This window comes from Passer montanus, unplaced genomic scaffold (assembly GCF_014805655.1).
Source record: "Passer montanus isolate IOZ18808 unplaced genomic scaffold, ASM1480565v1 scaffold98, whole genome shotgun sequence".
Lineage (NCBI taxonomy): Eukaryota > Metazoa > Chordata > Aves > Passeriformes > Passeridae > Passer > Passer montanus.
The window spans coordinates 433,883-445,888 of record NW_024375256.1 but is presented as its reverse complement, the minus strand read 5'-3'; the positions used below and the strand labels follow the sequence as shown (position 1 = coordinate 445,888).

General features: G+C 52.3%; 1 protein-coding gene across 5 annotated transcripts in view; it reads left to right on the top strand.

Moving 5' to 3' along the window:
* ZFHX3 (zinc finger homeobox 3) overlaps nucleotides 1-12,006 on the top strand; it is a 382,420-nt gene that overhangs the window by 249,516 nt on the left and 120,898 nt on the right. For 3 of the 5 annotated variants that reach the window (XM_039696465.1, XM_039696467.1, XM_039696469.1), the window contains one exon: nucleotides 9,079-9,453. The gene's annotated coding sequence lies outside the window, so the exon portion shown is untranslated. Of the gene's footprint in view, nucleotides 1-8,840; nucleotides 8,979-9,078; nucleotides 9,454-10,926; nucleotides 11,290-12,006 lie in introns of those variants that run through there. The other 2 variants (XM_039696466.1, XM_039696468.1) reach the window with 2 other exon arrangements.

Genomic DNA, 12,006 nt, shown 5'->3' with positions numbered 1-12,006 from the left:
ACTCTGCTTTCCCCCCAGAAAACAGAGCTGCCGTCATACGAGTGCCCATAAAACACGAGGCATCCTGAGTGCAGAGATTAGTGGTAATTTTACAAGGACTCAAATAACGTCGGTCTGCAGGGTGCAGCACTGCCTTGAAAGGGAACAGCAGGCATTTCCCCTGGAAGCAAGTTTCCTCTTTAGAGCAGTTTACTGCCGAGGTGCAGTGTCACATTGTGGCACAAATACACTGTCAGCTTTTGGTTTGGAAGATGAACATTTGATACCTCTTTCTGCTGCCAAAATGCACTGCCCAGACCCAACTCCCAGCACGGTTATTTTTTGAAGCATTATGTAATTGGATTGCATGGTCAGTAGTGCTTCCTTAACAAGCCTTTCAGCAAACCCTCTGCCTGCCGCAGCCAATCCTCAACCCTTACATACACTCTTACTCACGCAGGCTCAGTCTGGAGTAAACTCGCTGCTAAATACAGTTAGGAAACAGACGAAACCAGGCTGGGAATAGATCATCTGCTTCCCCGCGCTACGTGAGCCGTGGTGTGGCCGAGGCCTGGGTGCCGCTGGTGTGAAAATGGGGTCATGCTGCCTATCCCAGCTCAGGGGTCACTGCTGCCTCCTCTGCCCTGCCTCTCCCTAATGGGGTAAAAAAATCTGCTTTTTGGAGCACGGAGAGGCAACTGGACCCAGTGTACTTGTCTGCTCTCGCCCTGCCATGACTGCCCTGAGCCCTGGGCACCAGCTTTGGGAATCCGCTGCGAAGGCGCTCGGGCCCAGGGCAACAGGGCCTTTATCCCGGGCTCTGCTGTGAGCTGGGGGGCTGGCCTGGGAGCCTTTATCCCGGGCTCTGCTGTGAGCTGAGGGGCTGGCCTGGGAGCCTTTATCCCGGGCCTGTCCAGGCACCGTTCCCGCGGGGCCCTGGCCGTGTTTTCCAGGAGCGTCCCTCTGCTCCGGCCGCTGTCAGCCCACGGGTTATGGCTCTGCTGACTCACAGCTTCCTGTTTGTGATTGCTGACTGGTGGCAGCAATTGCAGAAGCAATAAGAGATATTAAAAAGCGTGAACTTCCACTGGGACCAGGAGATACAATTAGGGCTGTGCCAAGAAATACACTGCAGCGAGCTGCGGAGCCCTGCAGCCCCCCGTTCCCTTGCTGCAGGAAGTAGGAAAATGAACATCACTGGCCTTTTATCATCTCTGAACCCAAATAAAAATTGCATTTGACTTCTGAAGCTCACTCTGGCTCTTTTCCATGCTCCTCCTCAAAGCCTTTGATCCAGCCTTCTGTCTGGGTCTCCTCTACCTGCTGCTGCTGCTGAGATGTAGGGATCCGTGTTCTGTGCTTTCACCTGGCTGATTCTCTACGAAAAGCCTGCATGAGGCTGTGTAAAGAGGCTGCTTTAGAAGGCATGCACAATGTAATATTATTTCCATTCTTTTTTTGGGAAATATGTCTGGGGAGAAGCATGAAAGTATATGGAGAAGGTGCTCTTTGATCAGTAAGGTCTAAATGTAGCATCCAAACTGCATGTCTGTTTCTTCATATTATGCTGAAATTCATCTTGAAGTGCTACTCCTGGGTGGGCATTTTCCTGTTTCTTCTTCCTTGGCTCGAGCATTTGGAAGCATTGCCGTCAGTTTCATCCCCAGCCCTGGTAGGGATTGTCCCCAAAATGATTTCACCACCCTATTGTTACTGTATATCAGTCCTTCAATGTGTTTTAATTCCAATTTTAGCCTGATTGTCAGAGTGTACATTCTGGTTGTTCAGCCGAGGACAGGAGGTGGAGGATGGTGTTCTGTGAACTGTGTGTCACCGGAGGACAGAACATATGCTGAGGCTGGTCTTTGATGGATTGAAGCTACAGTAGTTTGCAGCTAAGAAAAAAACACTTCACTTTTGTACAGGCATTAAACTGACTTCTAATTTTTTTTTTTTTTAACTCTGTGACAGACATAGGGCTGAGAACTGGTACAGAGAACAGACATTAGGGGAGGAAAAAATCCACCCCAAAACCTCAGTTATTTCAAAACATACCAAAAGTGGATTGACAGTGGATGAAGAGGAGGAGGAGGCAATAGTGAACACACAACACAGTTCAAGCTGGCAAGGAGCCCTTTCTTGAAGAATGTAAGTTTAACCTTTAGCATTCAAGTGTCTGGGCTTAAGTGTCATTATGAGCAATACTTTCCTCCAGCACAGCCTCTCCTGCTTGGAGGAGGGTTCTGTGCAACCTCATCCATTTTCCCCGTTCCTGTGCATAAAAAAATGTGTTTCTGGTTGCATACGCTCTGCCAGGCCCTTCGGGTGGCAGAGCTCTGGGCACAGTGCAGGTGGCCCTGGATGGGTCCAGGCAAGGGCCTGCCCGGCCAAGGGGGCTGTGGGGACTCTGCACGGCTCTGGACTGATGGAGTGAGTGCGTTGGGGTTTGCTGGTTGAATTTAGGTTAAAGGTTTTGTGCCTTGGACTCACAAGTGGAGCTGGCTGGGGCAGGAGTCCTTCCAGGGCACTGCCTGCAACCAGCCTGTGCCCAGGGCTCGGGCTGCCCAGCCCAGGCACAGCACACCAGGTACCTCGGTTTGTTGTGGCCACAGGAGGAAAAGGGATCTGCTGGCAAATTGCTTTAGGGAGAACCAAACTCCAATGAGGAGCGGGAAGGGATGGACCCGGTGTTGCCACTGTCGTCATCACCCCCTCCAGTGCCAGCCTCATCTTTTGATGGAGACACGGAGAAAAAAATTAGAGAGACAGCAGCAGATGAACATCAGACCTGGCTGTGGACAGGCTGCATGTGTCCCCTCCCCAACCCCCCCCAAATCATCTCCAGCTGTAAAACACTTCAGGGCTGACAGAAACCACACGCAGCCCAGCCATAACCCAATCTGCAAAGCTGCATTCCAATAAAAGCGCAGCGTGGACCTAAGAGAAACACTGTCCAGGATTGCCGCGGCAGGCTGGGTGCTGGGCTGGGAGGGGTCCCCTGGGGCTGGGCGCGGGGGAAGCGGGGCACGGCCAGGCCCCCAGCCCCGCGGCTGGCTCGGCACGGCCCTCCCGGGGCACAAATGAAAGCATTGTTGGCCGGGGTGGCTGGGGATGGCTGCAATCACAGCCCGGGCCCCCAATTTCAATATGCGCCACTCGCGTCGCCACAAATGTCAGATGTGCTTATGTTAAATACAGGTAATAGCGTGGCGTGCGGCTGGGAGCGCGAGTCCTGCAGATATCTTGTCTGATGAATTTTGCATCTCGTGTTTGTGATTTTTCTGTGCGAAGAAGTACAGGTTTTAGAGGAATAAGAGCAGATATTTACAAAGAGATAACGATGAACTGTTTGATTAAGTGCAGCAAAGATGCTATGTCAGATCCGATTTCTCACTGCTTACAACGCAGGGGTGGAGGACGTGGGTACTATATAGTAAGTGCAGCTGGTGCTGGTGCTTAACTTGGTGAATAATTCAATGCAGACTTTCCTGCAAATCTCCAGCTTAATTCTGAAATAAGTCGGAGGGAAGGGAGGCTGATGGACTATTTTCCAAGGAGCATTGGGTACCTGGCTGGCACAGAGATGAGAGGGTTGCATTGCTGTCCCTGCTCCTGGCCCCAGCGGGGGGTGAGCACAGGAACTGCCAGCCCTGGGCCAGGGTCCCTGTGCAGCCACTGCACCTGACAGACCCAGACCAGCCCCCAGACAAGCCCAGGTGTCTTGGTCTCCCTGCTGACACACTCTGAATTCAGTGGAAACCACGCTGTAGTCCAGAATTCCTCTCAATGCTGAAAACATGTTTTTTTTCCCCCTAATTCTTGGGGAATTGTAATTTTGTTTTGTAACTTATTTTCCTCTTTTATCCCTGTAAGATGGTTCCCAAACATTTATTGTGGGATTTTTCATTTAAAATAGTTTTCTAGGGAAATTACTCTGACAGTGATTTAATTGTTTAATTAAAATCTGACATTGATGACAACATAAATACAATAGGCACGAGGTGATACAGGCATTAAATAAGTGCAATTGTGGAATACATCCATAGAGTGCTCTGAGCACATGGAGCCGCTCACAAAGAAATGATGTTCAATATTTATCAGGTTAGTGACTCCTAATTAAATGCCAAGACTTTTTTCTTCATTTCTCTCAAAAAGCCAAGAAACATATAGATGTTTTCCAAGTGTTTATTTCCATGGCAAACACATCCACTCATGTTACGGGCTGCAAAACAAGCAAATGCGTGTTACAAACCTGCTGTCTGACTGAGGGGTGTTTACTCAGCCTGACTGCAGCAGCCTTGCCAGGTTTGGGGACAGCTGGAATAGCCCACAGAGGTCCTGTCACTCCCACTGCCTAGAGCACGATGTCTTTTAATAATCAGGTAAAACCCCAGAAATAGATTGGAGACAAAAGAATAAATGTTCCTTTGAACATCCCCCGCAGCCCGAACCTCCCCAAATCCTACAGCATTTCTTCTAGAGCAATAGTCTCTCCCCTTCAGCACCCCACGTCTCAGGAATAAGGGCAGCAGCCCCCCCAGTAACCGAGGCAAACATGACTCCAGAAGAAATCCCTGCTATCTGGCTGAAATTGCTCAGCAGTGTGGCTCTCCAGCCGTGCTGCATTTTTGCATCCCAACAATGACTGTGCTGCTGCTGGAATATCCCTTTCCATGCTTCTTGCTGGGCGTCTCTAAATGGTATCAGCTCGCCTCTGCGGCTCAGCAAGCCCCGTGCAATCCATCGCTGCCGACTGCCTGCCCTTTCCCCCTTCCAAACCCAGAACAAACACATCTGCTCCAGCTCAATTCCCCTCAACCTTCCCCCCTTCTCCTGCTCAACTCCTCACAAACAAAACTTTCCAAAGGAAGAGCTAGCTTACCTGGCCAGTGCTTTGGGCATAGAGTCATACAAACTGATCAAGGCAGACATCCTAACTCCAGCACAGGGATTTGATTGCAAATTTCCATTGCAAAGGAGCAGAGGGAACTGGAAATCTGACAAATGCCTTCAAATTGACCTGTGTTTCTACAATGCACGCAGTGTTTAAAATGAATGGCAGACTTTATCATTTGGAGCTCCTTCAAGGACTCTGGCCTTCCATGCTTTGTTCTGATTCTTCAGACACATTTCCAAGAAGCACACAGCTATGGAAGTGGATGATATTATGGAGACTTTTTCTAAGCTCAATCTCCCCCCTCCCAACAATAATTTTTAAAGCCTGAATCTTAAAAGATAGCCTGGAACATTTTTTTAGCTCTCCCCATACACCAGCCCCTTGTGCCCCGTCAGCCTTCAGCACCGCAGAGCCTTGGCCCAGTCCCCCCGTGCTGGGTGGCGAGCAATGGGATATGCTCGGGGATCCCTAAAAATTCAGCCGAGTCCAGTGCTTTCACCACTGCCCTATGCAAATCCGGCCCACCCCTGCCTCCTGAGCCCCTGGCAGCCAGGTCATGTCTCCAGGGGAAGACCTGATCTTGCTGCAGAACCCAGGGAACCAGAGCTGCTCACCCCCATTTTACATGTTAAAGATAATAACTGTTCTGGCTGAGAGTCCTGTCCAAAATGCCATATCCACTGCTTTGGAAAAACATTTTGCTTCAAAGTTGTTCCTCTCAATTTGTATACATTTCTGCAAATAATAACTTCCCTTGAAAGCGCCGCTATTCGTTCAGTCTGTTCAAAATAACATAGAAATGAAATGATACAAATCTTTGCGCAAATACATCAGATATGCCATGAGACAAAAAAATGGGTTAATCTAATAATTCAGCTGTGTCTTTAGCAAGTTTCCTATGGGAAAAATCAGTCTTATTTTCCCTGTAGATCTGATACTAAGAGCTTCTTTCTGCTAAGCACATTAAAAGCTATTTGAACCCAAAATCCCATCTATGCGTATGCAGAGATACACATATAGAAACAAGAGGCACCCACACAATTGCAGATGAGGCTGTATCAAAATTTCTAATTAAAGTAAGGGAAGCCCCTTTTTGTATTTTAGCAACCAGATTGTCTTTTTCCCTAGAACAAAGAAATCTTATGGGAAGTAAATTTTTTAGAGGACACACACGTGCACATACATGTAATCATACCTAACGATTTCTGTACGAATTATCCCTTAATTCCTTGGCTGTGTTTCGGTGTTTGCGTAGTGGTTTATCCGCTGGTCCTGCAGCCATCACTTGTTCCTTCCCTTCTTTTCACACACAGCCTCCCCTCATCACCTCTTTTGGCAACCTGGAAAACTGGGAACTCTTTCTTTCCCCAGCCTCCAGACGTCTGTGTCCAGGACGAGGGGCAAACCTCTGCCCTCTGCTCATCTGCTGTTTCCCTTCCCAGCCCGAGCTCCTGCCTTGCCAGGAGGGGAGGGAAGGATGTCCTAGGACTTGACCCCAGGGCAGAGCCTGCTCGGGCTGGAGCAGCTCCCAGGAGGGTGGGGGGCCGCAGGGCGCACGCCCCTCTCCCCGCTTAACCCCTCCGCTCCTCTGGCCCGCGCCTGCTGCCCTGCTCCCCGCGGGGCACTCGGGCTCGTCCGGCAGCGCCGCGAGGAGAGACGAGCAGCGAGGGGCTGTCGCGGAGGGCTCCGCGCCGCGCGGCCGGAGGAGCAGCGGGATCTCGAGCGGGGGATGTTTGGTTTGTGTTAACTACCCAGACAGATGCACTTCGGCATGTTTGCCTTTATGGGATCCATATGTTGTCATGGGAAATTAGAGGACAGCGGCACACAGCTCGAATTCACGATGCAAGCGCACAGACAACATCCACGGCTCCAGCCCGCGCTCGCACTCGTCCCCGTGGAGGTGCCTATTTCTGGAGCATCCACGGGCACTCCTTTGCTCCCCAACTTCCCCACACATTTCCTTTTGCTTTGCTCTGCAAAAAGTGCGGCCACAGGCAGCACCCGCAGCCTGGGCCACCAGATCCCCAGCCTCAGGGGAAAAGAGGCACTTTTCTAAGTTATCCCAAGTGCTAAAGACAAGGGTTACTTTATCCTCACCTCAACTTCTTCCTCAACCCACGTTTGGTTCACGTTCAGCAAGACCAGCTAAAAATTACATGCATCTTCCCAGGCAGCGTACCAAGCAGCCCCCAAAAATTCTGATTCCTACAGGGCTTCATGGTTAGTGGCTTGGCTGGTTTTTGATTTTGTTTTTTGGCTTAGGGTTGGGGTTTTTTTAGGGTTCGGGGTGGTGGTGGGGTGGGGGGTGTTTGGTTTTGTTTTAGTAGGTTTTTTTGGGGAGAGTGGTTTTGGTTTTTTCAAATTTTTTGGGGTTTTTTTTGAAAGATGAGTACATTAACAATTATTCTTCCATAAAAACAGACATGTCTCAAGCAGGGAGTGACAGATTTTTAAGGGCAGCTTTTAAATGCAAACTGGTCCCCCTCTGGGGTCAATCCGACCACCAGGACTCACACCCAGCACGCCTGGGTCACTGGGCACACCAGGGCTGCAGGTACAACACCCACAGATCCGTGGCACCTACCGAACCCTGAGTCTTAAATCCTGCGACTTTCTCCCAAACGCCAGACACTTCCAGCAATGCATCAACAGCACAGTCAAATTCCTCATCACCCGTCCTCTTCCTTCACCCCCATCCCACTTAAAGGGACTTGTCAAAATTCCAAATGTCAACCCCCACGTTAAGAAATAAGGAAAGCTCAAGACATTTCATTATAATAGGTACTAACAAACATGCAGTTTATTACCTTGCAGTATAAAATACATCTACATTAAGGTTCTCCCAAATGGAAAAACTGACCGCAACTGCATTCCTCGTTCAGAGCTATGAAACAAACCGTGAAGATAATTATTTGAGTTATGAAGAAAATTTAAAAAAAGGAAAAAAAAAGGTTTAAAAATGGCAAAAAAAAAGGCAAAAAAGAAAAGCAAAAAAAAAAAAAAAGGAGCTTCTTTAGATTTTCAAAATGTGATTTAATTTAAATGTATTTCTGCTAATAATAAAAATAGTCTCTTACAGAAACATGAAAAAAACACATTCCTGAAGCCTGGATAGAGGTTCTTTACTGGTTCACCTCCTCCTAAAATTCAAATCCCACGTTCCCAGCGATCATCTACATTTCTTGCTAGGGCTGGAATGGGGAGGGACAAGCTCCTGGAAATAGAAATTTTAAATAATAATCGGACATGGACCCGAGCAGAAAGTGAAAAACGTTACCGTTAGCCTAGAGAAATATTTATTTAATCAAAGCAGAGGTTCTGGAGGGACTAGAGGAATGTTGCATCCTCTGCTAAAAAAAAAAAAAAAAAAAAAAAAAAAAAAAAAAGAAAAAAAAAAAAAAAAGGGGGGAAAAAAAGGGGGGGGGGGGGGGGGAGAAAAAAGAAAAAAGGGGGAAAAAAGAGGAGGGGGGTGGGGGGAAGAAAAGAGAAAGCAAGAAAGAAAAAAGGCAGAGGCACAGCCGCCTCCTGGAGTTCCCCATTGTCCGGGGCCATAGAGAGCCCCAGAATGGCATTAAACTCACAAAAGGCACATTGTGCGGGGGACAAAAAAAGCCCCTTCTTCTACAATAACTTTTAGCTTCTTATTTTTAGAAAATGACAAAGCTGTTGCCAGCGATGGCTGGTGAAACCTGTAGCCCGGCTCCCAGCGCGGCTGGCCGCGGCCGCATTGATCCGCCGGCCCGCTCGGAGCGGCGGCCGCCAAGTTTGAACGGGGCCGGGCCGCGCCGCGGGGATGCTGCGGGGATGCTGCGGGCGGCGGCGGCGGGGCCGGCGCGCAAAGTTGCGATCGCTGCCGGACGCAACTTTCCCGGCGGCTCCCGGGGAAACTTCGGCGGCGGCGGGGGTCGGCCCGCCCCGGCTCTGCCCTGCGCGGGGCGGCCGCGGGCTGGGGGCCGGCCGCTTGCCCCAAGTTTCGGTGCGGCGCCGCCGCCGCCGCGCTCCCCCCGCCCGCTCCTGCGCGCTCGCTCCCTCCCCCGCCGCCTGGGCTGAATCTTATTGATCCAGAAGGTGGCTAATTAGCCCTTCCCGTCGTGCCTGGGTAATGAGGCACATGCGCACTGCACTAATCAGCCATTTTTTGCAGGAAACTAATTAGCAGAATAAAGATCCAAAGAGTTTTTTTTCTTCCCAATCATCAGATCTGAGTCCGGGCGCTTCCTGCTCCGGCGACCGCCAGCCCCGCCGCCCGCTCCGCGCCCGCCGCCCGCTCCGCTCCGCGCCCGCCGCTCCGCCCCGACCCGCCGCCGCCGCTGCTGCTGCCGCCGCCCGCGGCCCCCTCTCTCCGGGGGGCTGCAAACTCCCCGACAACGATGCTGCTGCTGGGCAGCGGCGGCGGCGGCGGCGGCTCCCGCTCGGCTCCGGCTGCTGCCCCCGGCTCCCGCTGCTGCTGCCCCGGGCCCCTCCGCGGAGCCCCGCGCTCCTGCCGCCGCAGCCGCCGCAGCCTGCATGGGATCTGTAGCCCCCGCGCCGCCGCCCGGGATTAAAAGCGCCGCCGCCGCCGGAGCAGCGACCGCGTAAGTGGCAACTTTTCTGCCCTGTCCCCCGCTCGGGCTCCTCCTGCTCGGGGCGCCCGGGCTGCTTTGCATGGGGCTGGTCCGGCCCCCCCTCCCGTCCGCTCCCACCCACCGCCCCGGATCCCCCAGCAAACTTTGTGCCGCTCGCCGTCCCGGAGCCCCGCCGCCGCCGCCGGGGACGCGCAGGTGCCGGGAGTCAGTGGAGCCCCGCGCCCCGCGGCCCGCACGGCCTGGCCGCGCGCAGGAACGGCGATTCTCGTTCCCCGCGGGCGGCTCGGTGCGGGAGCGCGGCGGGGGCGGGCGGCACCGCAGGCCGAGCCCGCTCGGGGCCGGGGTTAATGACTCGGGGCTGCATCGCCCGGCGCTCATCGCACTACGTGAAACGCGGGTGCCTGCCGGTCCCCGCCGGGACCCGCCGCGCTCGGGTTCCCGCTGCCGCTCGCACCCTCCGAGGGGAGCGTGTGTGTGTCTGTGTATGTGCCCTGGCTGTGCACGGCGTGCGTGGGTGCCACGCACACGCGGGATTCGGACTGTGAATTATTTATAATTTGGGTTGCGTTTGTGTCTTTGTCTTCTTTTTTTTTTTTTTTTTTAATTATTCAGTTCCTCTCGCCCCCCCCTCCCCCGCCCCCTCTTTTTAAAACAAACAAACAAAAATTGGTTCCGAGCAAGGTCTGTTTCTTTCTCCCGCTGTGCTTGGGTCTGCTCTCGGTATGTCCTGGACTCTTAACGCAACCGTGTCCCCTCTGCGTCGGCTGTCTTTCTCCTCTTCTTGCTCCTGTTTAATATGGAGCAATTTTCTGGAGACTCGGTGACTCCCTCCTTAGGGTCACATTGAGTTCGAATACGACTGAAGGTGCAGGAATCCTGTAACGGAGGAAATAAGAGAATAGAGAAAATGGGGTCAAGTTGGCTGCTTAGAGGCCAAAACTCCCATAGCTGCCTTTAAAAATATATGTATAATATTTGGCTTTCCTCGCTGTATTACGGATTGCAGCTTCCCCTTTCAGGTATTTTCCTTACAGCGTAAAGCCCTTGCTTCCTTTTGCCTCCCCCCTGCACCCTCCCCCTGTTAGGAGAGAGGGGGGGGGGAGGAGGGAAAATAAAAGGAAAAGAAATGGGGGGGAGAGAGGGGAAAAAATAAAACCCATTGAGTTTAGGCAAATAAGGTTTGGTCTCCGTATCCTATTACAAAGCACTTTGAATATGCAAGACATCACACAAGACCAGTTATTCCAGTTACGACAAACTTAAAAAGAGAAAAAAGCGAGGCATGTTTAGATTGTAATTTGTTAGAGCAAGATCCGTATTTAAAATTCCATCTTTTAAATATTTTTTTTTCTACCCTTGCTTTATATCCAGCCTTTTCTAATGTCTGGGTTGGGTTTTTGTTTTTGGGGTTTGTTTTTTTGGGGTTTTTTGCATTATTATTAAAATCTTTCCATCGAGTTTAGGAAGACCGCTGCGAGCAACACATTTTCTGTATTTTTGTTCCTGTATCTCGGAGGAGAGTTGGCAGGGATTCTGTGGTTTGCAGTTACACAATATGTTATCATGTTTTTAATCACTAAATCATTGCAGTGGTTATAGATTTACAGTCTTAGGGTATTACTGAGCGGCGCAGCGCAGCCCGTGTGTGCGGGGACATACGAGAGCATGCCGTTAACATGCTCGTGAACTTTGCTTTTAAATCATTTCCCGGCCGAGCCGCGGCAGAGTGCGGAGCCAGCGTTTTGGCATCACCCCTCCACGCACTTGAGGAAAGTTTGTGCAACCCTCCCGGCAGGGCAGGAGCTCCGATGGGCGTCGAGCGCGCCCTGTCCTGCGGCGCTGGCGGTAAGCGGCGGGTCAGGGGGTGCGAGGGGCGCCCACTGGGCCGGGGCCACCACCTGCATGGCCGGGGGGATCGGGCCGCCCCACCGGCCGCCCTCTGCTCCCGTTTCCCCCTTTATTATGTAACAGAGCCCTCGGCAGCATTAAAAATTCAGCATTACAAGCTGATTGTAATGCTCCCTCATTAGGGAGCACTGTCTGGTCCGGCACCGAGCGAAGACGGAGCGTGGCTTCTCGGCTGCCGCAGCAGCCAAGGCCGGGGAGCAGCCGGGAGGGGGGCGAGCGGCGTGTCCCAGGGCCCCGGCAGCAGGATCACGCTGGGCTCCCCACCACCATGAAGCGCCGGCCCTGTGGCCAGGCCCAGGGCTCGCCAGGCTTTGCTCTGCCGCCGGTCGAGGGCTCTCCCTGTGCGGCTGCCTGAGCTGCCTTCTGCCCGGTCCCGCTCTGCAGGCTGTCTTCCACTGGAACAAAAGCAAAGAAAAGGCACATTAGAGGGGAGCGAAACTCTGCATCTGGCCCCAGAAGTTGCTTTGCCGTATTTGTATTTTTTTCTCCTCCTCTTTTTTTTTTTAACGCGGTCATTTTGTGAACAGAGGGCAGCAGGAAGTTGGCTCCAGCCCCTCTCCCGCGCAGCGGTGCCGGCCGCAGCAGCACTGGTCCTTAGCTGCAGAGCCTCCGGAGCCTCCCTCCCACCCTGCCGCTGCCTTTTGTTCCTGCAGG